Genomic DNA, 24,413 nt, shown 5'->3' with positions numbered 1-24,413 from the left:
CATATTTATTCCAAGCAATCTTTTAAAAAGAATGATCTTGCACTGAAGAAAAAGAAAAATGTTTTCAAATAAATCCAATTTTCATGAGAGAACAAGCTTTGGAAATTATTTTTGAGCATAAATACTCAAAAAAATGTAAAAGTACTGTTTGTGCAAAAATGACAGAGGCAAATGAAAGAACTTTAAATTGTTATTATCTCACACAATCTTAATTTAGGCAACAGTATCCTCAGCTGATACTACAGGAAGAAACTGGGAAGGATGAGGTTAAACTTTTAATTGGTTGTTTACTGTTTCAATTCCAGGCAGTATTTACCTATCTGCTCAAGGCTGGGTTGGCTTAGGGATGATACTGGGTGTACTGACTGTACATGTAAATAGGCTGCGAGTTACAGGCCTGTGAACCAGCCACGATCTGATGTAATAAATCACAAGTCAGATGCTCTTGTAGTTCCTGACATCATGGGCACTCGAAGCTCTATTTATAAGCTCTGCCGTGCCCTGTCAGAGTATTGCCAGTTCAGAACTGCCTGCTAATTAAAATGTTTAGGATTCTTTTCTTATGCTCTTTCGTAGATAGGGTGGGCGACCTATTTTCAGCAAATTTAAACCAATACAGAGAGGATTGCGCAGGGCCACGGTTGACGTGAAGCCAGGCACTTACATTCAAGGGGGACCTGGTGGAGCTGAGCACGCAGGAGCTGGGCCACCAAGCCGCCAACTTTGCTCTTGCAAAAGCAGATTTCCCTCCTGCTCCAGTAAGGTGATCTGAAGCACTGACAAAGAAATATTTGAAGAGTGCAATGAGGACAACAAAGAGAAGGTGAGTGAAGATAAGATGACGAGAAAGAGACTGAAAATGATCAGCATGGGCACAAGGCTGGAGGACCCCCTCCTGTTAATGCTCAGCTGTCCCACTTGTGCAGTTTAGAAATGTTCCCATCCATGCTACTATTTATTGGGGCTTTTAAGGGTCAAATTCTTCTGCTATAGCACAGAGCAAAATGGGTTTGCCTACGTCTGCTTTGGATGTAGCACTTCAAGCTGCTCCAACAAGGCTGCAAAGGCAGCTGGAGCACCTCTGGGGGCTGGGAGAGGCACTGCTTGAACTGTGCCCGCCCTGGTGACCAGTCAGAAAATATAGCCCTCATCAGGGCAATGCTGAGCCTTACCTCCTATGCGTTAGGCTGCTCTATGAGCAGCAAAGCATCAGCTGCTTCTACTGACAGGTTTATTCAGATCAGGATCAACTAATTTCCAGGATCAGCCCCTCACACAAAACCCAGCAGAGCAGCGCAGGCACCAGCGTGCTGTGAGGTGGCCGAGGAACTTCAGGAAAATTTCCCTGTGTGTGCAAGGCTTTGGAGAGCAAGGCACCACAAATACTCCTAATCTGAGGGAGGAGAGACACTGCAAAATCCTCAGGCATACTCACTGATTGATAAAGCAGACAACAGGAAAAGAGGTTTAAGCGAGACAGGAAGAGGATATTAGCAAGCCTCTGAGGTTTATAACTATTTAATTCAATCAGAGAAAGGTAACAGCTGTTTAGTTAACACCAGTGTCCCCATATAATTAGTGCAATTATGCTGAAATATATTACTCTGTTTACATCGGTTTGGCTGTGCAATGTTCAACACATTTGCACTGCTAAGAAAGCACCAGCTAAACACATCTCCATCTGCTGTGCCAGCCCTCTTCCCTGGTCCCAGCTCTCCTGGGACTCTCATGATGGTCAACACATTGCTGTGGCTAGGAACTGGACAAAAAGTCCCATTTGAAAAATCATTAGGGAATGTAGGGCTCCTTCCCGGTGCTAAGCTGCACAAAGGGTTACTGCAGTTTTAATTTGCCGCGTTGCTAAAGCCACAGCAGTCTCCTGCTATCAGCAAGGTGATCTTTGGAGACCTACCCGAACAGCTGGAGGAAAATGGGACATCCCCAGGCATGAAGTTTTTCCGTGTATCTGTCTGTGCTGGCAGACCAACCCATGCATAGTATGTACGAGCCTGATCTGTACGAGGACTGAGCTTGCAGGACTGCCACTGAGGCCAGTGGACACTGCTGTTAAGCTCTTCAGGAGAGGAAGCCCAGTTCTCTGATACAAAGGCATCGGTATTGCCAGCTGGAATTACAGGCAAAAGGACAATCAGCAAGTGCCAAAGAGCTAAAAAACAGATACTTAAGCAAATCCTGTATGAAATATGCATGATACAATTTCCTTCTGCTTTCAGGATCAACTGACTAATTGTATTTAATTGAATTGTTAGGGTAAGGCCCATTTCCTAGAGGAACTTGTAAAGGATTTCCTAAAATAGCCCGCCGAGACTTCCAGGCCTCTTTCATGTCCAGCCAAACAAAACGATAAAGCAGCCAAGTAGCCCTGAACTGAGAGAGTCCCCTCCCTTCCCCTGCTTCAGAAAGGTGGAGGTGGTGCTCTGCTGACCTGGCTGCTGCAGTTTTCCCCTTGAAACGATTCCTGTATTTCACTGGCATAATGCTGGAAGGAAGCAGGAGTGACTTGTGGCTGGCATGATAAAGGATCTCTGTATGAGCATCGCTGCTGGGGAGAGGCTGTATCAAGGAAGAGCGTTGTGCTCTTGCGCTTGAACTCAGTCCATCTTAGTTTCTGACAATTGCTTCCAGCCAGGACTGACGACTTGAAGCTAAAAATTGCCGGTACCCAGCGGTGCTTAGTTTGGCCTTGGCGCTTCCTAAATCCATTCATCCCCGTACAACAGACTCTGCTATCTCAAGGGCTCGAAAGGGAAAGCAAATGCCTGGGACCTGCAAGGCGGGCGGGTCAGGAGCCTGGCTAACAGGCTGCAGCTGAGCACCGATGGCTGGAGATAGCGACCAGAAGCTGTTCCCAGCTGGCAGCGGTTCAGCTTCCTGTGTGACATGAGGCAGTGGCTTGGGGCCAGGGACCAGTGAACAAAGTACCCTCAGTACAGCAAACAGAGATGCCAGGGACTGGGTGGCTTAGCAGAAGATGGGCTCTTCTCTGTTTTTTTAGACATAGCCTCCCGCTGCCAGGGCAGCAGCGCTGCTCAGGCTTTTTAACGACAGGAAACACGAGCAGAGGACAGTGGGTTTAAGGGTATTTGGAAATACCCTTAAACTGAGGTGAGCATACTGAGGTGAGCATACAGAGAAGCAAAACTTTACTCCTGGCTTGTTGATACTCCACGGGCCCACAAGGGATTTGTCATCCTGAACAGCAACCTTGGGAGGAGTCCACCCCTGAGCTCAGCAGAGAACAGCAGGAGGTGCAGTTTGGGCACGTGAACCGAGTGCAGTCCTACAGAGAGCACAGGAGCCGTGTATCCTGCCCAGCCCCTTGCGCCCTCTTCTCCATTACGCATGGACACAGCGTTCCAGGTCTGAACATGGGACTGGGGACGCCTTCATCTTTAAGCAGCTTTCCCATTTCTGTGAGGTCTAAAACGCCACACCTAGAAATTGCCGAGACAGGAGGAGTTAGCGATTCAAATAAGCAGCCTGGTATTCAAAGCAATTGTCTGTCAGCTTCCAAGTCTTTAAAACAAGGTTGTGCAGGGACATGAGTGAAGAGAAAACACTCGGATTAATGAGAGAAGTGAGTAACAATAGACTTAATTAATCAATAACCACACTGACACCCTTCGGAACCACTGCCAGCCAACTGGAAAGTTCCTCTCTTGCGTAACAAAGTCAAACTCTAAGTGCTTTATTGCTCAACGGAGAACTTTTTTTTTTTTTTTAAGCCCTAGGTTTGCATTTCATTGGAATTACTGACCTTTCATAAACATTGACCCTTTCATGCGCACTCTTTTTTTTTTTTTTTTTTTCCTTCTGGTGAAAGGACGAGGGAAAATGTCAATTGACACTGAACTGATAAATGAAGTGTAGTGCCTCAGAAATACCTGTGGATGATTTCTCCAGAATGAACAATGTGTCCTAGAACACATTTTGAAACACGGACTATCTCCCAAGGACATACCTGCTGCATGTGCTCATGAACACATGCTAGAAAACATCAAAAAATATTTTCTTCCTTTTTTTTTTTTTAATGATAAGAGGCCTCTCTCTTCCAAGGACTATACAGAGAGGACTAGACACAGAGCAAGAAACAGAAAAACCATCAACCTGAAGAGACAAGATGACCATAAAAAAGGAGAGAGAATGGTACTGAAGAGACCAGTCAAGATAACACTGAGCAGTGCCTACAATCTAGTGCCGAAGTGGCTTATCTTAAACCAGAAAAAGGCACTCCTTATCAGGGGTAACTACACCTGCAGGTAGAGTCAGACATGCCAAGGAAGGGAGCCCCCAAAATAGAAGAAGAAAAACGCTATTTTTACTTAAAATGGCTCTTTTAAGACTCCTTCCTGTGGCAAGGAGTTTTAAGACAGCCCCCCACAGCCCCAACCCACCTCAGTTGAACAAATCAGATACATACAGCAGGACAGGACTCCCTCCTTATCTGACCTAATGTATTATCCACAGTGGGATACTCCAACTTGTTGCCATGTAGGCAGACAAACCAGATGCACAGACATGGATTCACGTGAAGAGCAGTTTCTTTGTTCCACTTCATATCCTGGCTGCATGTGACAACACAAGTGATCCCTCGGACCCCTCCTCATCTCATCTAGGGAAAGAAAATGGGATACTGGTCCCTTGTCCTTCACTGGTGAGCTGGTGTTAGGAACCGAGACCTTGGTATTTCAGCCCCTTTTCCGGAGTTCTCAGCAAGTTCAGGAGGAATAATTCACAGTACCCTTGGGCTAGCTTTGATTCACAAATGCAATGAAAAGGCACATCGTATCTCCTTACCAATATTTCTGAGTCTGCATGTTTCTCCTGCAAGCTATTTTGCAGTTGGCAGTATTTTAAAGAATAAAGCTCCCTACTCTACAGAACAGATTTGCCGCCCTTAAGTCATCTGATGAGGCTTTTAAGATCCAAACCTTCCCCCACGCTCCTCCGTACACACTCATTCTCCCATGTCGTGATAAGTGTTGTGAATCAGCCAGATATTTAACAAATACAGAGAAAACCCCACTGGAAACAAGTACACATTTATAGAAGTTTTAAAGCTATGGTAACTGCTGAGATTCTAATCATTGCATCTAATAAAAAAATCCATCAGCCAAGCATCAAATTCCATAGTGACATCAACACTGTAAGTTATGCAATGTAAGCAAGAATATTTTACAGACTAGGAGACTACAGAAGGGGCAGGGAGCAGCAAGGAGAGCAAACAGTGGAGGATTGGAAGTGTCTGTGAAAGAACAGTATTTTTCCTTCTTATTAACCTTTGTGTTAGTCTTTTTTTTTTAGTCAACGTACAAGAAGCACCCCCAAGTACACATCTGAATGTGGTCCTGTAGCTCTGTATCAAGCTGGGTCTTTCTGGATTGATAATGGGAAAGAGGTGATCATTTGTGAGGCTGGCTGACCAGCTTTCAGATCCAGCTTATGCAGCTTGCATAGGAAAGGGAGAAAAAAGAAAGAGTTCGTTTGCCTTACCTGGGAGCTCTATGTTTGTTGTCCTACGCTTTCATTAATCTTGTTTGGTGGTCCAAGCACTGCTACTCTGAAGCAAGAAAGGGATCAAAAATAGCTCTAAATGCATTTTAAATGCATTTTAAATGGATCTAAGTGTAGCAGCATATTATAGGAAACTTCTGTTCATCCAAGGAACTTGAGAGAAAGCAGAGGCCACGTGACTCAAATAATCTTCTGCATTATTCATTTCTGGGCCACACCGAACAATAGGCAGAGAAGTGGTGACAAACATTTAGACCTAGGATAGATTTGCACTCTGAAACAGGCTGGTCTGTGGGTTTGCCATCAGGTCTTGGGCATCTCTAGACTGTGCATGGGCAGTGCTGAGCTGAGCCAAGGCTTCCTTGCAGATCAGTGCAGCATGCTGCTATGCTGACGTACCCAGTTTGAATGCGGATGCAGTATGGTCATTTTTATGCACCTCTGGGCCACAACATACAACATTCAGACCTGAGCTGGCTGGGGATGGAGAGAGAAGAAAAAATGGAAAAAAGAGAGATTGGGTAGCAGGGAGCAACAATAACAGTATCTGATATATAAACAGAATAGTTTATAAACAACATAATTACAAATAACATAGTTTATCCTCAGAATATCACGTCTATGGTAATAGCATCTGTCAAAGGCCCTTATGAAGTACTTCACAGCTTCATGATGCCTTTACAGCTAAGAAGCCACATCAATCTGCTGTATCTCAGGAGAGCCTTAGAAAATAGGATCATCTGTCTAATCACATAATGCCGGATGCAGGGAAGCTGGAATTAAAGCTGCAATCCTTAGCAGGCTAGCAGCCTTAGGCACTGCCTCAGTTTTACATCTCCCTGCCTCAGAAGGTTTCCAGAAGGTTTCCTCACTCACCAAGCGCATTCACCTGGACTAGCTGTGAGTTCAACAACAGGCTATAGGCTATTGTGAGATGGACTGGGGATAATCAATTCACACCAACCTGTCTAAACAGCTCATCCTTCCAAGCCATTAACAATGGGAGCATGACAGAGCCTACGCCTTTCACCATGGTAGACTTTAGACAGGACTTTTAGATACTCCAAGCTTAATAGCCTTCTTGGAGGAGGTGTGCTAATTAGGTTTTGTTAACTCACTGAATTTTTACAGAACGTGAACAACTTCTTATTGTCATAAACTAGTGATAAGTATCTATTATCTCAATTAACTGATGTCATTCCAGGTGAAACAGATCATGTTGTAGGCTGCAATCTCAAGTGAGTAAGGATCTTATGGACCCAGAACCACTTTCACTTACTCTCGCATACATTAGAGGAACTGCACTGAAGTCAATGTGGTGGCTGTTGCTATGATCAGTACTGGAGTGCTTCTCTGCATCCCAACAGGTCCTGATTTAATTGCTCTCCCTCCTAGCACACAACTAGTTCAGCTGAGTCAGATTATGCTCAGGACAAATACAGCTTGTTGCACTGGACCCACAGTTCTTGTCATCTTCCAGAGTTAAGATTCAAGCCTTATGTATATGCTTGAGAGCTTAAGGTAGGGCCACTGGTTATGATCTAATACTGTTTAGGAACTTAGGAACCTCTACATTTGACAAAAGAAAAAAAAAAAAGAAAAAACACTGAGACCACAGAAATATGAAATCAATGAATGACTTGGGATGAACAAAGAAACCTAGTCAGTATTGGATCAACCAATCTCAAGGCAAACAAACTAGATTTTCATGTATACAGTGGCAATTCACATGTAGTGTTATTAAGTAAGAGATTATACACTTGAGTAAATCTAATGTTTTAACTCAAGCCCAGTGGATGCTGTTTAAAAACACTCAATCACCGTAAATGTAGTACTTATACCATAAGTCACTGATGATGCAATTTAAAATCCATCTGTTTTACCTGTGTGCCATTAAACTTTCCCCCCTGGCTTCAGAGAAGAAATAAAGGCAGCTTAATTTCACTAAATCTCCTATTCCAGCTCTGAAATAGTGAACCACTTTATCTATGTCAGGGTATTTCCATCAATAACATTTTGTTACTGTGGGTTTTGTTATTTGTACATTTCTAAGTGTAGACAGTGTAGGTCTGGATCCTACTGGTAGACCTGGATCCATCTATTTAATCACAGGACAAACCTATTCCTCCAGTTTTTCCCTTGAGTTCAAGGAGTAGCAGTCTTTGCCCACTCAATCCAGGTTCCTCTTCATAGATGCTCCTGAAACTGAAGGGCCTCGTTACACTGATAAAGATATAGAAGTTCTTGTAGCCTTCGTTTTCCCCAAACCTCCTGTTTCCCTTTCCTGAGTTAGTCATTGGGAACCCAATGAAGATTTCCATTTATCTTTACTTGTATAATAAGATCATAGCTTGCAGCCTTGCTGTTAGAACAACAGACTTAGTAGAAATCATAGAAATACCAGGCTGTAAAGACTTCACTGATCCCTTCTTTACAACAAAGTGAATCTGCCTAGACCATCATTGACTAACGCAGCTTTGTTTTTAAAAGACTCCATAAACAGGGACTTCACAAGCCTCCAGCGCTGCCTCACTGCTTCTTCTCTTCCTATTTTCAGAATAAATCTACTTCTGATACTTAACCAAAATCTTTGTTTATGCAAACAAAGCTGCCCACTATCTGTTGTATAACCCTTCTGCCACGGAAGCAGGGAACAACTAACTCCTGTTCTTTTTAGAACGCCATCAGAAATGGTTTTCTGTGTTCCCTCTCAATCTTCTTTCTCTTAAACCCAGAAAAGCCATTTCTTTCAAGCAGTCCCATTTCTGCCGGGTTTTCTGGACCTGTCACCCTCTTCATTGCTCACTTCTAAAGCCACCTCACTTTGTGTTTGATACAGAGACATGCTATAGGTAGGCTGATGCTTTTTTTTTTTTTTCTTTTTTTTTCTCATATTAGCAGAGAGCTTCTTAAATACCTCAGATATGTCAGATGACACCACAAACTGGATCAGGTTTTCTCCAGCAAAGAGAGCAATTGCATATAGGTAATTCAGTAACTTAGAAATTTTCTGGTATTATCCCAAGAATTTCCCAGTACCCTGGGGTGTCCAGCATTCCATCATTAAAATCATCAGGATGAAAATACCACAACAGAGCAACTGTGCATGTTATGCTACTTTTGTTACCTTAACTCTTGGTCCCATTACCTCGTTCTGTTTCATCCCCGGGTTGTATCTTGTCTCCAACACCTTGTGACCATCTTGTGGGAATGACTGTCCTTTAATAGATCTATAAACTGCCAATAAACTATTAGGATTTTAGCTTTGTGGGATTGTGGGCATTAAAATGTTTTCCCTACGTAATATAATAGTGTATTGCATGACAAATCACCTAACAACATAGACAGCAGAGAGAGTTAATCTGGTACTAGCAGGACTGACGGAGGAAATCCAGGCTGGAGAAGAGCAGAGCAGAAAGCAGGGGACAGCAGGTCCTCTGCCTTCCCTGGCACCAACCCAGGGAAGAAGAGCACTCAGGGAGGTGCCAGCCCAAAGAGCTCCATGAAATCACTTGGTAAGCCGGAAGGGGAAGAGGTGAGGTTGTGTTCAGCACGCTGATGCCAGTCCCTTGGCAGAAATGGCTTTGGTCTTGGATTCTCATTGAACCTCTTTGTTCTCCTCTGTTTTTTTGAACAATGTGTTTCTGTTTCTCCCCATGAATGTAACTCCTTATGGCTAACTGCAGTTGTGTTTATTCTTTGCATAAACCTTAGGAAACGACGTTTTTTTTTCTTTCTTCACAGCAGATGAACTTACCTAGTCTCCCACAATGGTCCTGGGGTTCTCTAGAACAGCAGAGCTAGTTGGGTCCTGTCTGGATCATTACCATAAAATACGGCCAGGAGGAGAGTTAAGGGAAGTCAAGTGGTTGCATATAGTGCCATACGATGTAGGACAGCTATTTAGGTACTTCCTTCTTCCACCACAGGGGTTCATGTTGTCATCAGCCTGTTCTCTAGCTTGACAGCACAAAACCACCAGGAGCCACAGAAATTGCAGGCAGGCCCAAGCTTAACAAGGGCTGTGCATCTCTGTGAGATGCAGGGAGGGGAGCGATCTGTTTAACAACAGAGGTGACAAGTCACTCCACAGTCAGCAGCATGGCACACTTTTTGCAGCAAGCCAGCTCTTTAGGCCTCCTGTTCGCTGTCGGAGGGGCTGGGAGAGAGCTTCAAAAATGCGTAACAGAAGAGTGAAGGTCTGGGACAATGATTGGGCCATTTAGTGCAATGTGCTTAGCTGCTTACATATTTTCCTTCCACTCAGCCCTTTTTTCTTACTTTTCCCTGAGATCCTGCGATTCTCCCCCTTCTGCCTGCAGACACAAAGCTCTAGCTGTTGCTTGATCTCATTTCTGTGACATTTCAGGCACTCTTCCTGCTGACTTGTTCCATCTGGTTATTACCCTTTGAGTGAGAAGTAGCTCTGCCTGCATCTCTGCTGAGTATCCCAGCCTGTGTGCTGAGCGTTTCGGCTCCTCCTCCCTGAGCAAGCAGGCTCGAGCAGGTTTATAAATAGGAGTTTTCAAATTAATAAGAGAGGGTGCGGGGGTGAGGAAGAGAGAAACTGCGCTGAAGTCACTTCAGAGGCAGATACTAATACTCTTCAGAACGATGGCTTTGCAGGCACAGCGGCACAGGGACATTTGGAGACAGGATGGTTGAGCACCGAGAGGGAGAAGGGGGTTAAGGTTTGGCTCTGCCACAAGTTTTAATGTGACGTAGGAAGCCGTAGCTCCTCTCAGTTCTCTGTGAGCTGGATCCTTCTCCTGATTCCCTCCCAGTAAATGTACCATCATGGTTGGGGGGCAAGAATGGCATATTGCTATGCATTTGCTTGCAGATCAGTAAAAAAAGCCTTGCCTCTTGCTGGGATCTCCTAGGATCACTACAGTATCACAGACTTCTATTTAGAGGCACTGCAGAGACATTCTCCCTTCCGGGCAGTGCCCAGGCTGCACCCTCTCGCTGGGGCAGAATAAACACCTTGCACTTTATGACCTTTTCCCCCCTTTGTTTTTATTATCTCCACTTAGGGCCAGTAAATCAAACATCACAAGCGCTGCTGGGAGTAAAATCCTTGTGGTGACTTCCAGCCCACTTTCCAGAAGGATAAGTCCCTTATCTGTACGGTGAAGACAAAACACAGCCAGTATGACCTAATTCATACAGATGGCATGTGGGTCAGCAGCCTTCTATCAGGACAACACTCTGCACAGGTTACAGCGTTTTGTAAATGCCAAGTGTTACTGCATTTGGTCTCTGAACCAAAAAAGCAGGGACATACACCGAGGTGAAAGCTGAGGAGTAGCTACAAGGCAGCTTTCTAATGGTGTATCAGTGCACGTCATTAAAGGGAGGGGGGGGCAGACTCACTAAAGGCAGTATCAGACCTGAACAGCACATTCTGCTCCTGGAAAGCCTTCCAGGAGTAACAAGATTATTAGACAAGCACTCTGTACTTGCAGGTCCTGGGGCTCAGCATGACATCTGCAGTGTTCAGCAGATACATGGAGGGGATGTGAGGTCAGATGGTAGATGTAAAATCTGCATACAGGCACAGTGGGTCATGAGCAATTGTCTGGGATGGTCCCTGATTGACTCTGAACATGAGGATTCAGCTCTAACACGCAGCATGTTCTGTCTTTCTGGCTGCAGTGGAAATAACTTACATTTATTCTGGTGCAGGACAGCCAGAACATAGAACATCATGCTTGAAATACTCAGTGTACCTACAAAAGAAAGGATGTTCTTGAACCTCTTATCTCTGGACCTCACACAGGCTAACCTCCAAGCATGCCATCCTCTTAATCCACCAAATTAGGACTGATTCCTTGCAGAGAACAGAGCACAGGCCTCTCCTCCTTGTATCTTCTTTCAGAAGGTGCATTCTGAAAAGGCTTGGAAGCTTTCATTTCCAACCATGAAAATTGTTTGACACCTTCCTGTACTGTCTCCCCTCCTGGGACAAATTCTCATTCAATCCATGATTAAAACTGATCACTAAAAACAAATCCTCTGGTTTCCAGACATCCAGCTGTAAAAGTCAGCCATTCAGAACAGCAGCAAGTACTAGTTAAAACGTGCCAGTGTTGTGAGACATGAAGAATTAGCCACAGATTTGCTGGAACCTCCTCAGCATCTGGAAGCATATCCAAACAGCAAGAGTGCAGATCTCACTTACCCAGCTTAGAAAAAGAATATCGAGATGGATCCTATGTTTTTGCCCAGTAGGCTGATGGCATGTTTAGTAGGAAGACAAGACATTCTCCTATTCCTGGGTATTCAGCTCTCCGCAAAACTCCTGCAAAAACTTTCCTGACCTCTCACAGAGAGCATCACCAACCCAGTAATTTCACAAAGAAGGTAAGACATGGTAACGATGTCCTGCCAGCAGGTTGTGATCTGACAGCAATTCAGAGTGGGAATGGAAAATTTAGCCCTTGTATTTTATTAGTTGAATGTGGTGCTCTTCCAAAGCCTGTTGGCAAAGTTAAAAGGTTGAAGGCATTGTTAAAGAGCAGGCTGAATTGCAGCCAGCTCATGCAGTCTTAACTGGAGATGTGCTGAACTTCTGAATGAAGTATTGTGTTCCCACTGGCTCCTGCAATACAGAAGAAAGAAGTCTTCTACACACTGAAGAGGAAATTCCTTCTGATGGCACCAGGACATGGACAGGCTCTCTCTGTCACACAAATGTTAAGTGCTTCTACCACTGTCATCACCCTAGGAAGCCAGCTCCTGGTAATGTCACAGAAAAAGGTCTCTCTGTAGTTACGCAGGACCTCAGGAAAAGCCTTCTTCAGAACTTGCCACAACAATAACCATGCCTGTCTACTTGTCCTTTTTGGAAGCTGGTTTTCTATTTAATATTGCTTCCATGGCTCCAAAATACTGAGCTAAGTACCTGTCCCATCTCTCCACAAGCATTAACCACACTTTCTGCTTTGCAGAGCACGTTGCACAGCCACAGGTCTGTTTGCTACCCAGTCTCCTGACTGCTACAGCAGGGCCTTATCCACAAGAACACATTACCAAACAACTAACAAATAAAGCAGGACTAACTCTGCACCCTCTTTCTGCACTGTTTGCATCTGGGATTAGACCTGTTCATTTCACCAGTGGATCTGTTTATTGATCTAGTACTGTAGTTTTCATCCCATAGTATGTGAGACCCCAAGGGTCCACGAACTATTTTTAAGAAGACTACAGATAAAAACCAAGAAAAGGAAACTAACTCGGCCCACAGGAGTCCACACCTCTGCTGGAATTTTTAGTGGCTGGCAAATTGGAAAAAGGTTAAAAAACATTTGTCTGGTGAAATGAAACAGGGTATGTTCCCTCAAGCATAAAATTTTGGGGCACTGCTGAGAAACTCTGCCAGGCTGTAATAGCTGCAGTGTCTAGTTAGCACCTGTCTCTGAAGAGCAGTATCTGTGAAATTGCTGGAGGTGCACTGAGTCCACAGGAGCTATTCCAGGGCTGGACGAGGCACCCCATCTCAACAGCAAGTGTTTCTTTGGGTCATAAATCACACCAAATCTGCCCAGTGCAGGAAACTGTTCCTTACACAAGGAGCTACTGCAGGCTCCTCTCACCCTTCCAGCTCCCTACAATGTAACCAAGCCTTTTTTAGGGGCTGTGTGAAACATTCCCAGAAAAAAAGACCAGAACACAATTCAGTAGCAGGTCTTCATCAGGAAAATACAAGGCAAAGTTGCACTGCCTCTGCAAGAGCACACATCGATGGCAATGACATGGCATCTAGCAGAATGGAAAGAGAGAATTTTCCATTTTTAAACTTTCTATGAAGCAAAAGGTCAACAACGAGAAGAGAAAGCACCCTGAGTCACTCTGACTGCTCCAGCTGAACCCAAATGATACATTTGAAAAATGATAACTTTGTAAAAGCATGATGGTTCTGTGTAAAAATCACACACTGAAATAGAAAGGTTACAGCATGAAATTGCTGCTGCTTTTGGTTTTCTCCCCCCAGCTTTAGTAACAAGTCACTACCCCAAAGTCTTTGCAGGATCAGCCCCTTCAGATGGCTTATTTTTCTTCCCCTCACGAGCATGCTGCTCTGGGATGCTGCTGGATGCCCATCCAGCATCTTTACATGTGAATCTTCCTGCCACACCTGGAAGTTTTCCCCCATACATACACAGCCTCTGCCACTTTTCAGCTTGGCCCTTTTGGTTTTGGTGCAACCAAGGAGTACTTAGGAAGCCACAGAGCTCTGCACAGGAGCAACTTCTCTCTTGTTTGGATAATGCTGCTATCAGCACACAGCTGTTCAAGTCACAGCATTAAAAATGAGCTGATTATAGTTACCCATGCTCTGCACAGACCTACTGAATGGTTTTTATCGGCTGTTCAGACTATTCACTTCTAGTATTTTGCTGTTTGTGGCAATATTTGCCATTAAAAGTGTGTGTGTGTGTGTGTCTGGGGGGAAGCACTGATGAGGAACGCTCTTCCTTTCAAGTCCTGCCCATCTCTAGCTTTGTTCACAGTCTACATGGTACCTGCTAACTGGAACACAGGAGAGCTGTTTTCTTTGTGACGAGGCACCCCTTGTAGCCATTTGCATCTGATGAAAAATGCACACAGTAAAATACGACGAGATGTTAAAAAGAAAGAGGATATTACTGGAGAGAATACCAGCTTCCAAGTTTATCACTGCATTGTGGCATATTAAAGAAACACTAGAGAGGATCCATTCAGAGCAGCTGTTACATAAACACATAGTAGTGAGAGAACCAAGCTCAAGCTGCAACCTGGCTTATACAATACCCCAGCTTAGGAATTAGTGCAAGTAAGGTATTTATCTTCCCTGCAGTGCTTGGCAGCATCTTAAAATCCTGTTAAATGCCTGTGTCTTTACTTTGTTGTATTGCTTGAAAAATACCTGGTCTTGCCTGTAAAGCTAGACCTATTTCAAGAGTGATATACCTCCAAACAAGAAATGCCTTAGTGGGGACGGTTGTGAGGCAGGCTGGCAGCTGCTTCTGCTGAATCGAACCACACTGGCTCTCACGTGGCCTTTGCTAGCCTCATTTAGAAATCATCTTTAAGTCAGGACTATACTCAGCTGGGTCATCTCTATAAGCTGGTGTGCATGTGGATCCATAGTGAGGCTTGGGTGAGGTGTGTGGGAGACCAGAGACCGTAGCTACTGTGAAAAATGTTGCTACTGCAGCCAAATTCTTGAATAATGCCTGCTTTTCTGTTTATCCTTACTCTCCCATCAGTGAAATTACCTGTCATAGCTTCTCAGGACTAATAAAAAGCAGTAAGCTTTACTAGATAGCACAGCTGAGGATTTCCTGAGCAGTGATTTCTCCAACAGGCATCCCCTCCTGCGTGTTCTCAGTTGCCTGCAAGAGTCTGACCAGAGGGTTTTGCTTCATTTTTTTGGATGTATTTCCAAGGTCACAAGGATTTTCACACCTTTTACTGCTGGCTGTTCAATGGCAGGTAAAGGATGTTGTAGCTAATGGGAACACAGATTGGAGCTAATTATAGAGTGATTGACTTGCCATGGACTTAATTGCTTATTAGAAGTCACACTGATCTCTGAAATGAAGTCTCTGAATCTTTTATCATACGAAGAAATATCCACCATCTGAAGGATAAACCCACAAAGCTCATTCAGATACAAGACATGGGTATTTGCACACATCTTGCAGTATAAAATATGCAGTAATTCAACACCACTGCTTGGAGGCCAAATGTAGCTGCTCAGGTGGGAATGTCAGCACATGAATTTAAACCAGAGCAGCTCTGGAGCTCTATGGTCTTGCCAAGGACCAGCACCAAGTCACAGTGTGAGCCAGCTACTGCTAAGTACTCACATATGGGGCAAATAGATTCTGTGTTTTCATGAATCTCCCCTTGTGTTAAGCAACTCTGCAAGTTCTCCTTTCATTACAGGGCACCAGCTCAAACCACCTTCCCTTGCTGCCTTGCAGCACATGCTGCTTGCTGAGCGCTCTCCAAGGCAGCGACCGCACACTGGTGTCACCAGAAGCAGCTACAGAAGGCAACGCGGAATCAGGGTACTTGCTTTTTATAGAGCTTTTCATGCTAGGGCTTTACCTAGTTTCAGGACCTTCAGTTTCCTTCCCCATTGTTCTTGCCCGCAGGTACCAGCTGTGTCCGTTGCCTTTTCCACCTGCACCTCCTTTTTCTTGAAGTGGCTCTTTCAGGCTAGGCTCAGCACAGGCCAGAGCTACTCCAGCAAGCACTGATGGGACTTGTCCTGCCTGCATTGCAGTCCTGCTTCAGGAAGGTGTGAAGTTTGCCGGGTACTGCTGTGGAGTTAAAAAAGCATCTTTGTTTTTCCTCTCCCAATCATCTCTGTTCATATCAGCCTTCTCACTGCTGACACGGCAACCTGCTTCTCTGACAGCCCCACTGTCCTGAGCCTCCCATGGGAGCCCAGCACTGACTGATATTCAGAGACAGATTCTGCAAGGCTGCCTGGCAGTTAGGCTGCCCTCTCCCACCATGCAGACATAGGGGTATGTACTTGCTATTCCCCTGCTGCATGTCACAGCTGAACATCTGAGTGCACGTCTAAACTGAGAGCAGCTCAAGGCAGTGCTCTTGGGAACTGCAGCAGCTCAGGAGCAGAAATGTGGCAGCCCACCCCAAGGTGCAGACCCTGCTCTCTGCTCCCACCTGCCTGTTCGATATCTTGCACCAAGTCAGGACTGTGCTCCACGGGATCCCTCTGTGGCCTGTGGCTTTGGACATCAGCCCTGCTTGCTCTCGCTTCCCCTTCAGCAGGCTCCAGCTAGCTCCTCTGTCATTATTTCTCTGTTCCTCAATTCATACTCCGTCAAAAGCAGCAGGAGACAAAGCCATGCCAAAGGGGACAGTCCTTGTACATCACACAATACAAACCTGGAGCTGTGGATAACACGGTTTCCCCTTTAAAAAAATACTCCTGGGCCTGAATGGGAGCTCTTTCCACTCTGACGTGTTAGCGCAATGAATTCCCTGTACTGAGACTCTGCTCACAGCCTTGAGACAAGGCACAAAGGGAGTGCAAATAAATGAACAATACGGTGAAAGAAACAAAGGGCAGAATAAAAGCAAGCAATACATAAAAACAAAAATGGAGAAACAATCTCCAAAAAAGGGAGAACCAAGCCTGCAGTGCTTAAAGCTGTGCCATACGAAAACCACCATGCAAAATGATGCAGAATTTCTGCAATAACCGGGCTGGCAGAAAGCCTATGGGGAGCCCAGTCAGAAGAGCATGCTGACTTCATGAGCAAGGACAGAGCTGGCAATTAAAGCACAAGTGCTGCATGATTTTCACATTGGCCTAGTGCATCCCATCCCATGGGATCCCTCAGGGTTTTACAAGGTCTTTCCCTGCTCCTGAAATACAGTCGTATTTGGGCTAACAACTTAGCAGTGTACAGCAGCAGCATACAAGTGAAGAAAAAAGAGATTTTTGCTGTCGTAGGGGTCCTCACTTCTTCTGCTTCTGCAAAAGCTCCCCTCAAAACAAATATCCCTCATGCCAGCAACTACACAAGACCAGCTCCTTTTACAGAAACAAAGAGCCATGGAAAATCTTTTACCCCAGGGTCTTCAGGCTTGTGGGGGAAAAAACAAACAAACAAACAAGCAAACAAAAGGGTAAGACGTGTATCAAAGAGCCAGGTGCACAGGTCGTTGTATTGGAGGCTGGCAGGAACAGATGCAGAACTGTGTTCCCTCCACAAACGATTCTCTCAACTTCTCTTTGGTGTCTTTTCAGAGCAGAGACACTCTACTGGGTTCTCACAGACAAAACATTTAATACACCAAAGCCTCAAATCTCAGAGCTCTGTAAAACAGAGCTTTTGCTTGGTTGTAACTATCTGCCTAGCATAACACCTAGTGCATGACGTGGCCAACTATATCCACTGAATGCTACCTTCTTGCTCCCACATGAGGTGTGCTATGGGATGGGGAACCAGAGGTCCCTGATCTGCCTCACAGCTATTTCAAAGTGTCTTAAACTTCTCAACCTGGGCTGCTGCATGTTTCAAGCCCTTCACTTGCACTAGATCTAGGGATTACTGACAGGCAAGTTTTTGGCCAGATCAGCAGGGTGATCCAGCTTACTGCGTGACCCAAAGTGGCAGCAGGGCTGCACAGCACAGGGTGTGTGAGTGCAATGGTGACTGCCCAGTACTGTAGTGCCGGGTACAGAAGCTCAGGAGAGCTGTGAACTTACAGCCAAATTGAGGGACACACTTAAAGAGGGCTGCCTGTTTTTTTGTTTGTTTGTTTGTTTGTTTGTTTTTTTTCCCTTTACAAACAGATTTCTGACACAAAATGCTTGTATAAGATCTTTCTGCCCAACCTGTTTGCTTTTTCCCTTCCTCCTTTTTCTCTCCTGCCTGTAATTATCTGTCAAGTCTTGGTGCATATTTTCTGCTCATCTGTCTTTTAAAAATGCAGAAGTCAAGGCTTCTAGAAGATAGGCAAGAGCTCATTTCCCTCTTTTGCTCTGGTTAAACTGAGACATCAGTGATGCTAAATTTGATTTAAAAAGCCTTGATGCTCCTCACCTTTATCCATGCATTCACGCTCCTGCACCACACTCTTCCTTGACCCCCGTGTTCACGCAGCTGCCTGCTGAATTAGCTCAGGGTGAGAAATAACTTTCCCTTCAAAATGGTTATCTGGTTCACAGCATTACGACACAAACACTTGTGCCAGCACCACACACGGGACAAGTGAGCTGGGAGAGAATGACAACAAACTATCACGGAGTGGGAGATTTATAACATTTACACTGGTAGCTGCAAATTATAGCTTTATTGCTGTCAAAAGTCTCAGCCTGCTAGACTAAAATTGCTCAGCCCACCATATACTGAACGGGGTCAGATGCTTAACCCATAGCTGTGAGTCTCATTTCCACCTTCTTGCAATTAGACCACCACCAAGTATCTGCAACTTAACTCCCTCACCTCCCTCCGCCTGCTTCTCAAAATGTGCAGTTCTTACACAAAATTCTTACACAATCCAGGTCTCTCCTTCCCAAGCTGGAGCTGATGCTCTAAGTCTAACCATGACCTGCAATAGTCCTTGTTTATTACTTTCTGCCTAGCAAATCTTGCAGGGTAAGAACAGAGATTTCTGCTCTTCAAGGACATTTCTCTGCATTGTATCCGTAAGGATCTCAAAACACTTTACAAACATCTTTTAGTAATGACTCATGGCACCTCCTTTCATTGCTGTTTAGTGCTGAAATGGAGGCTGTGGTTTGTCAATGTGAAGAATGCGGTGGCAGCAAGGTCTGCAGTGCCTGCCGCTTCTGCACCTTCCTCACTCATCCCTTGTGCCACCTTCACCTCCCAGAAGGCCGACCCCTCAGTTGTGCACTGCTCCATGAACCAGATGGTGTAACTGCCCCAAACAAACCTCACAATGACTTTTTTTTTTTTTTTTTAATGTATATTTTATAGTCTTAGCAGCTAACAGACTGATAATACTGCTGGGCAAACACTGACTGATGAACGTGGCAGTGACACAGGAGCAGGAATGAGCTTTGGAGGGAGGAGAAAGGGAAGGAGAAGATGATGTTGGGAAGTGAAAGAGCAGCACCTGAAACCAGTGGTACCAAAGAAGACTCTGTGACATGAAGGCACCACCCTAGGCACATAGGAACTGAATGACTTGTCCACTGGAAAAGAGTAAGTTATTGGCAGAGAAAGCATTATTTTAAGAGATGCTGACACCTCGTTACCCCTTCTCTCAACTCCACACATGCCTCTGCTCTGCTGTCCCTGTATGAAATTGCAAGGAGAAGGTAACTAGTTCAACCTGAGACTGTCCCACCCAGGCTTACTATCAATAGCTGGCAGCTGGTAAAGTTTCTGGACTTCTGCTTTTTAAGAGAAAAGAAAGAGCTACATCCAAACGCCAGAGCCAGGCCTTGCTCTTAAAGGCTGCATGCACGTACACATCCAACTGGTTCGTTTCTGACATCCTCCCTTTCTTCCTTCTCTTTGTCCCTGCTATCACAAGGAAAACGCACTGGTTTAATTTAAAACTGAATAAAAAAGAAACTTGTAAGTAAGTTTTAAAGATGAGTTTTAAACTAGAGCAAAGGACTGGTTAACCACCACTTAGACGTCAGAAGGCTCTTTTGGTTTAGCTTGAGCTGTTCCTCAGTTCCTAAACCTGAGCAAAGCCTCTCTCTCCTACGAGGGAAACTTGCTGGTGCAGAGTGCTCCCTGCGTGCAAGGTCAGCAGCGTGCTTAGGGGCAGCAGGGGCACGGCTCTGACCCAGCCTGCTCACAGATCGCTGTGGGAAACATCACCCCTCTGGCCTTTTATGAGATCCAGACAAACCCGCTGTTCACACTTTGTGCATCAGAAAACAGGAAGAGGTTAGGAAGCTGTATTTGTTTGATGCTTTGCAACGTGTATGCAACAGCACGGCCTAGCAAATTAGCAAGCAGTTCTGTGTAAATCTATGTAAATATGGTAAACCGTCTCTTGGGCTATATTCTGTGAGCTGACTTTTCTTCTGCTCTGCTGCCACTGTTGAAAACACGGCTGCAGCTTCCACCTTTGGGGTATCAGGGGCACCAGCCTTCTGGCCACACGTCCATCTTTTCCTGCTCTGCCACCCCTCTCCCCCAACACTTCCAGCATGAAGTTGCAGGCTTGTGCTACACTGGAAGAAAATGGGTTTGGCTGCAACACGGGGAAAATGCTCCCCTCACTCTCCTGGATTCAAAGGGACATGGGTGGTCTCCCAGTCGGCACGGCCTCAGCAGGCGAGAACTAACCGTGCTGTTGCAACACTGAAATGCTGGCAAGAGAGAAGTGCCCACTAATAAAGCCAATATTTACCCTCGTGGGCAGTTAGGGGGAATGCTCATCGTCCTTTCACACACTTCAGCCATGTGAGACAATCCACCGTGTTACTCCTAGACCTAGACTCCTAGAGCAGCCCGCCCTGCAGATGTAGGCAGCAGGAGATGGAACCAAAGATGTTCAGTATGACCACACAGACTGCCACCAGCTGAATTAAATGGGCATCCTTATCATGAAGGAGTGCTACTAAGCAATCTTGATGGACCATGTGCAAGAATGGGCAGGGATTTCGCAGTGAGTGGGGAAAAAGTGCACTTTGAAGACAAAGAGAGAGAATCAAGGCCCTGTGTAGGCAGGTGCAGGGCTGTGGGTAGGACTCAAGACTGCAGTTACCTTCCTAGAGCAGGAAACCAAAGCAGGCAAACCAGCTACGACCCAGCTTCCTATTTTGTCTATTCTAGAGCACCAGAGAGCCACAACGCCTTCTGCAGCCAGCACCTCTGGTCAACTGTGTTCAGAGTGTGCAGACAGCTGCAATTTCCAGCATCAGGGCTAGCAGCATGATCCGTCCTCTCTGCTCTGATCTCTGTGCAGGGTCACCACCACTCCTCCCACCCCTTCCTTCCCTTGTTTTGTCACTAGAGTAGAGCAGATAGCTTCACTTGCTTTGTCGCTGGAACACCTGACACTGCTCTGGAGAGGTGCTGCATTTATTTAAAAGTGCATTCAATTCCCAGCATGAAGCTTTTTGATCTTACCGAGGGCAAGCTCCCATTTAAAAACCAAGTTAGCTGCTCTAGCTCCTAATGGGAAAACAGTTAGGGATGGAGGGAGCAGCCTCACGGCAAGGAAGGCTGCTCATCCCATGCTGGCAGAGGCATGAAAGCAGCTCCACATCCAAGAGCCCAGTAACAAACCAGCTCAGTGTTTGTCCCAGGTTGGCCCCAGCACCTTGCACCTGACACAGTACGTAACTGAATTGCCTTCTGGTGAAAGTAGTCCTCAAGTTCAGATGCAAAACTGGCTCCTAACACAGCTGCGTTATTAATTTGTTGAATGACAAAAAGAACTGCTAAGGAAGCAGGTAATAAAGGAAGCAGTATGTTTCAAAACTTAACAAAAACACTGATATGAGATTTCAATAACTTCCAGTAGGCATCTGTCACAAAAGAAGCTCTGTTTAGAGCAGCTCCTCAATGCCAAAACATTTAGTCTCATTACTGTAGATGCTTAAGCAGGCATGGCTTAGGCTGCTTTGTCTCACTGCAGAATTGATCACTGAGGATTACAAATGGAGCAGTAGCAAAGGTTCTGCAAAGGAGGACACAAAAGCTCACTGTTAGAGAGCTCCAGACAAAATACCCAAGTACTGGGTGGAAAACACTCAGAAGTGTAGACTTACGATCATATGACACACAAAAAGAACATCAAGGGCTCAAAAACACGCACTCACAGGTAGGAAATGCCAGGATTAAAACTGCCCATGAAACTTTTGTTCCTTGCTGGAGGTAGGACACTGTGATATGATCTTCAGCTGCAGGATCACAAGCTGTTTTGTCTGAGGAACCTGTACCACGCTCCGCATGGGGAACTTGAACAGCGACTCTGCAATTATTGATATGTGGCCTTGAGCTACCAGGTCACTGAGTGCTACAAATTTTATCTAGATCAGACACAAGCACATTTTAACAATCTTTCCAGCCAAATGGCATTTAAGATTCTTTATATTCATATAGGGGACTTACACCAGCTGTGGAAGGACAGACCATACTTGACTCATCGTGAAGTCAGTGCAGCACAGGCAGACTGCATGATATACAATCTGCCAGAACAGAGTGTCCCTTCACTTCTTTAAAAAGCATTTGACACAGCAGAGTAAGTATGTACCGATTCAGCACAGTGCATCCTGCAGCCATGCTACGGTTGCTCTGGCCCAAGAATTGGACTCACCATCTCAGAGAGTCATGGATCAAATAAACAAACATGCTCATTCTTACTGTCCTCATTCCACATCTATCGCCACACCTTGTATCCTGCATACAAGCTGAGTCCTTCACCGAACACTCAGCTATTTTCCCTGTGCATATTTCTCCCCAGCACTCTCAGTACAGTACCACACTGCACGACTCTACAGCACAACGAGCTGCTTAGCCAACTGACAGGGGCCAGCTCCCAACACTGCTTGTGTCCTGTAGCCCCATTACAGCCACCTAGGTAGCCTTACACCATACTGTGAAAACACACTTTTTCTTTGTTACAACTTTAACGGATATAAGAACAACTCTGAGAGCTAGTGGGGAAAGGATATCAACATGTTTTACACATATAGGATTGAACCTCAGAAATCAAAGGCTCTAACTCTTTCTAGCCAGCCAGTTTAAGAACCAAAGAAAGTGTTTGTTCATTCATTCTCTTTTCTTTTGTATCCTTCTCCAACCAATACAATTGTCCTATGAATACCATTTGTAATCTTCCATAAGTGGAATTCATTAGGAAAAAAAACTATAGCCCATTACAGCTGTTCTTATACATTTATCTGGCACAGAACTTCAATCAGCAGCACCTGTCCCTCTGACACAATTCTTTTCTCAGACTAGGATGTTTGTGGGGACGTCTCACAGCTGTGTCAACCTGCGGTCCCAGAAGCAGGTGAAACCATTTGGCACCATGTGGCTGATTGGATTTTCCTTCTCATTTCCCTTCTGCTTTCTATCTCTGCAGCTGAGAGCATTAAACTGATGAGGAGATAAATGTTAGCTTTTGCTTCTTTTGATGTGATTTGTGGCATAGATTTTTCACAGCTTACTGTGGGTGCAGTCCCTGGCACTCACATCTCCATTAGATTGTCCAACTTTTCTTCTCCATGCCTTCCCGTGAACCTGCTGATATGTAACTGCAAATAACAGAGGATACAGCTGCCATCAAAATTCAGCCCTGAGGCTCAGAGAGAAGTCCTGTCTGATGTCTGCAGAAGGAAAAGTAAACAAATCCAAGGGATGCTTAGAGAATTATTAAGTATCCTTGCTAGAAAGGGGATTTACTTAATGGAAACCACAGCTGCTCTCTCTTTTCCAGTTTTCATATCAAACTTAAAATGACTCCATAGCAAACAGATGTGAGGGCAGAACGTGGTTTACTTCACTCTGGAAGAGGCTGTCTTTTATCTCAACTTTAAGAGGGTACAGGTATCATCCAGTTTTTGCAAATGAGAAGCAGAAGTTTAATAAGAGAGATTATCTGTCTCAGATGTAGACATGGACAAAATGTACCTTCCTGACCTACAAATCTTCTGTATTTATCCTTCTGACACTTATCAAAAGAATTCAAGCTCCATTCATTCTTTGAACTCTAATAGCCCTTAAAAATATCTTATCTTTCAAATCTTCTTCTCAATCCTAAACTGAGATCAATTTAAAAACAAATCTGTCTTTTTTTTCTTGTCTCAGCCCAAGCACACTTCTAACCCAAGAGTAGTTACTTTATTTCCATGCTCATAAGACTTTTGTCTAGCAGTGTGATAAATCCTCACACCTCCTGGACATTCGTGTTCTCATGACCTAGTTTTGACTTCCTTTCCTTCTCTCTCTTTTTGCATCATAGACTATCTCCTTTTCTCTGACTTTCCTCTTGGTGGCAAGAGAGGTAGTTCAGAAGACTGCACAGTCACCTTTTATTCTCCCACTTTCTGCAGGCTCTTCTGTGAAGGAAAGCCAAGTCTGATCAGTCATCCAGGCATTGCGATGTCCTTCCTACTGACTTCACGGCTTTACACAGATGGAGTGACATTACAGAGCGAGTAAAGATTCTGGTTCTGACATGTTTTTCCCATCTTTGACAGCAGTCTTACTCCTCCAACTCCTCTACCTTTTGATGAAGACTAATTCTTTTCTGAATCCCTATTGTCTCAAACAATAGAGTAGAAAAAACTCCAAGCTTTACATTTTCTTCTTTCACATTGTTTGTGCAGGTATTTTTCCCTGGATTCCCAGCATGCTTTCCATTTTTGCTTTGCAATTCCAGATACAGTCTTTTGTGTGGCT

At 44.9% G+C, this 24,413-nt stretch overlaps 2 long non-coding RNA genes across 2 annotated transcripts; both read right to left on the bottom strand.

The window, feature by feature from the left end:
- Nucleotides 1-1,502: 1,502 nt before the first annotated feature.
- Nucleotides 1,503-7,347, bottom strand: LOC137863286 (uncharacterized). The gene is made up of 2 exons (XR_011100837.1): nucleotides 5,515-7,347; nucleotides 1,503-3,455 (listed from the first exon to the last, which is right to left on the bottom strand). It is a non-coding gene; the product is annotated as an uncharacterized lncRNA (long non-coding RNA).
- Nucleotides 7,348-11,749: 4,402 nt separating this feature from the next.
- On the bottom strand, nucleotides 11,750-21,709 carry LOC137863385 (uncharacterized). Its single transcript, XR_011100889.1, has 3 exons — nucleotides 20,410-21,709; nucleotides 19,295-19,334; nucleotides 11,750-15,851 (listed from the first exon to the last, which is right to left on the bottom strand). It is a non-coding gene; the product is annotated as an uncharacterized lncRNA (long non-coding RNA).
- Nucleotides 21,710-24,413: the final 2,704 nt, after the last annotated feature.

The sequence above is a fragment of the Anas acuta genome, chromosome 1 (assembly GCF_963932015.1).
Source record: "Anas acuta chromosome 1, bAnaAcu1.1, whole genome shotgun sequence".
Lineage (NCBI taxonomy): Eukaryota > Metazoa > Chordata > Aves > Anseriformes > Anatidae > Anas > Anas acuta.
The sequence above is the reverse complement of the archived record's forward strand: the minus strand, read 5'-3'. Positions and strand labels throughout refer to the sequence as shown.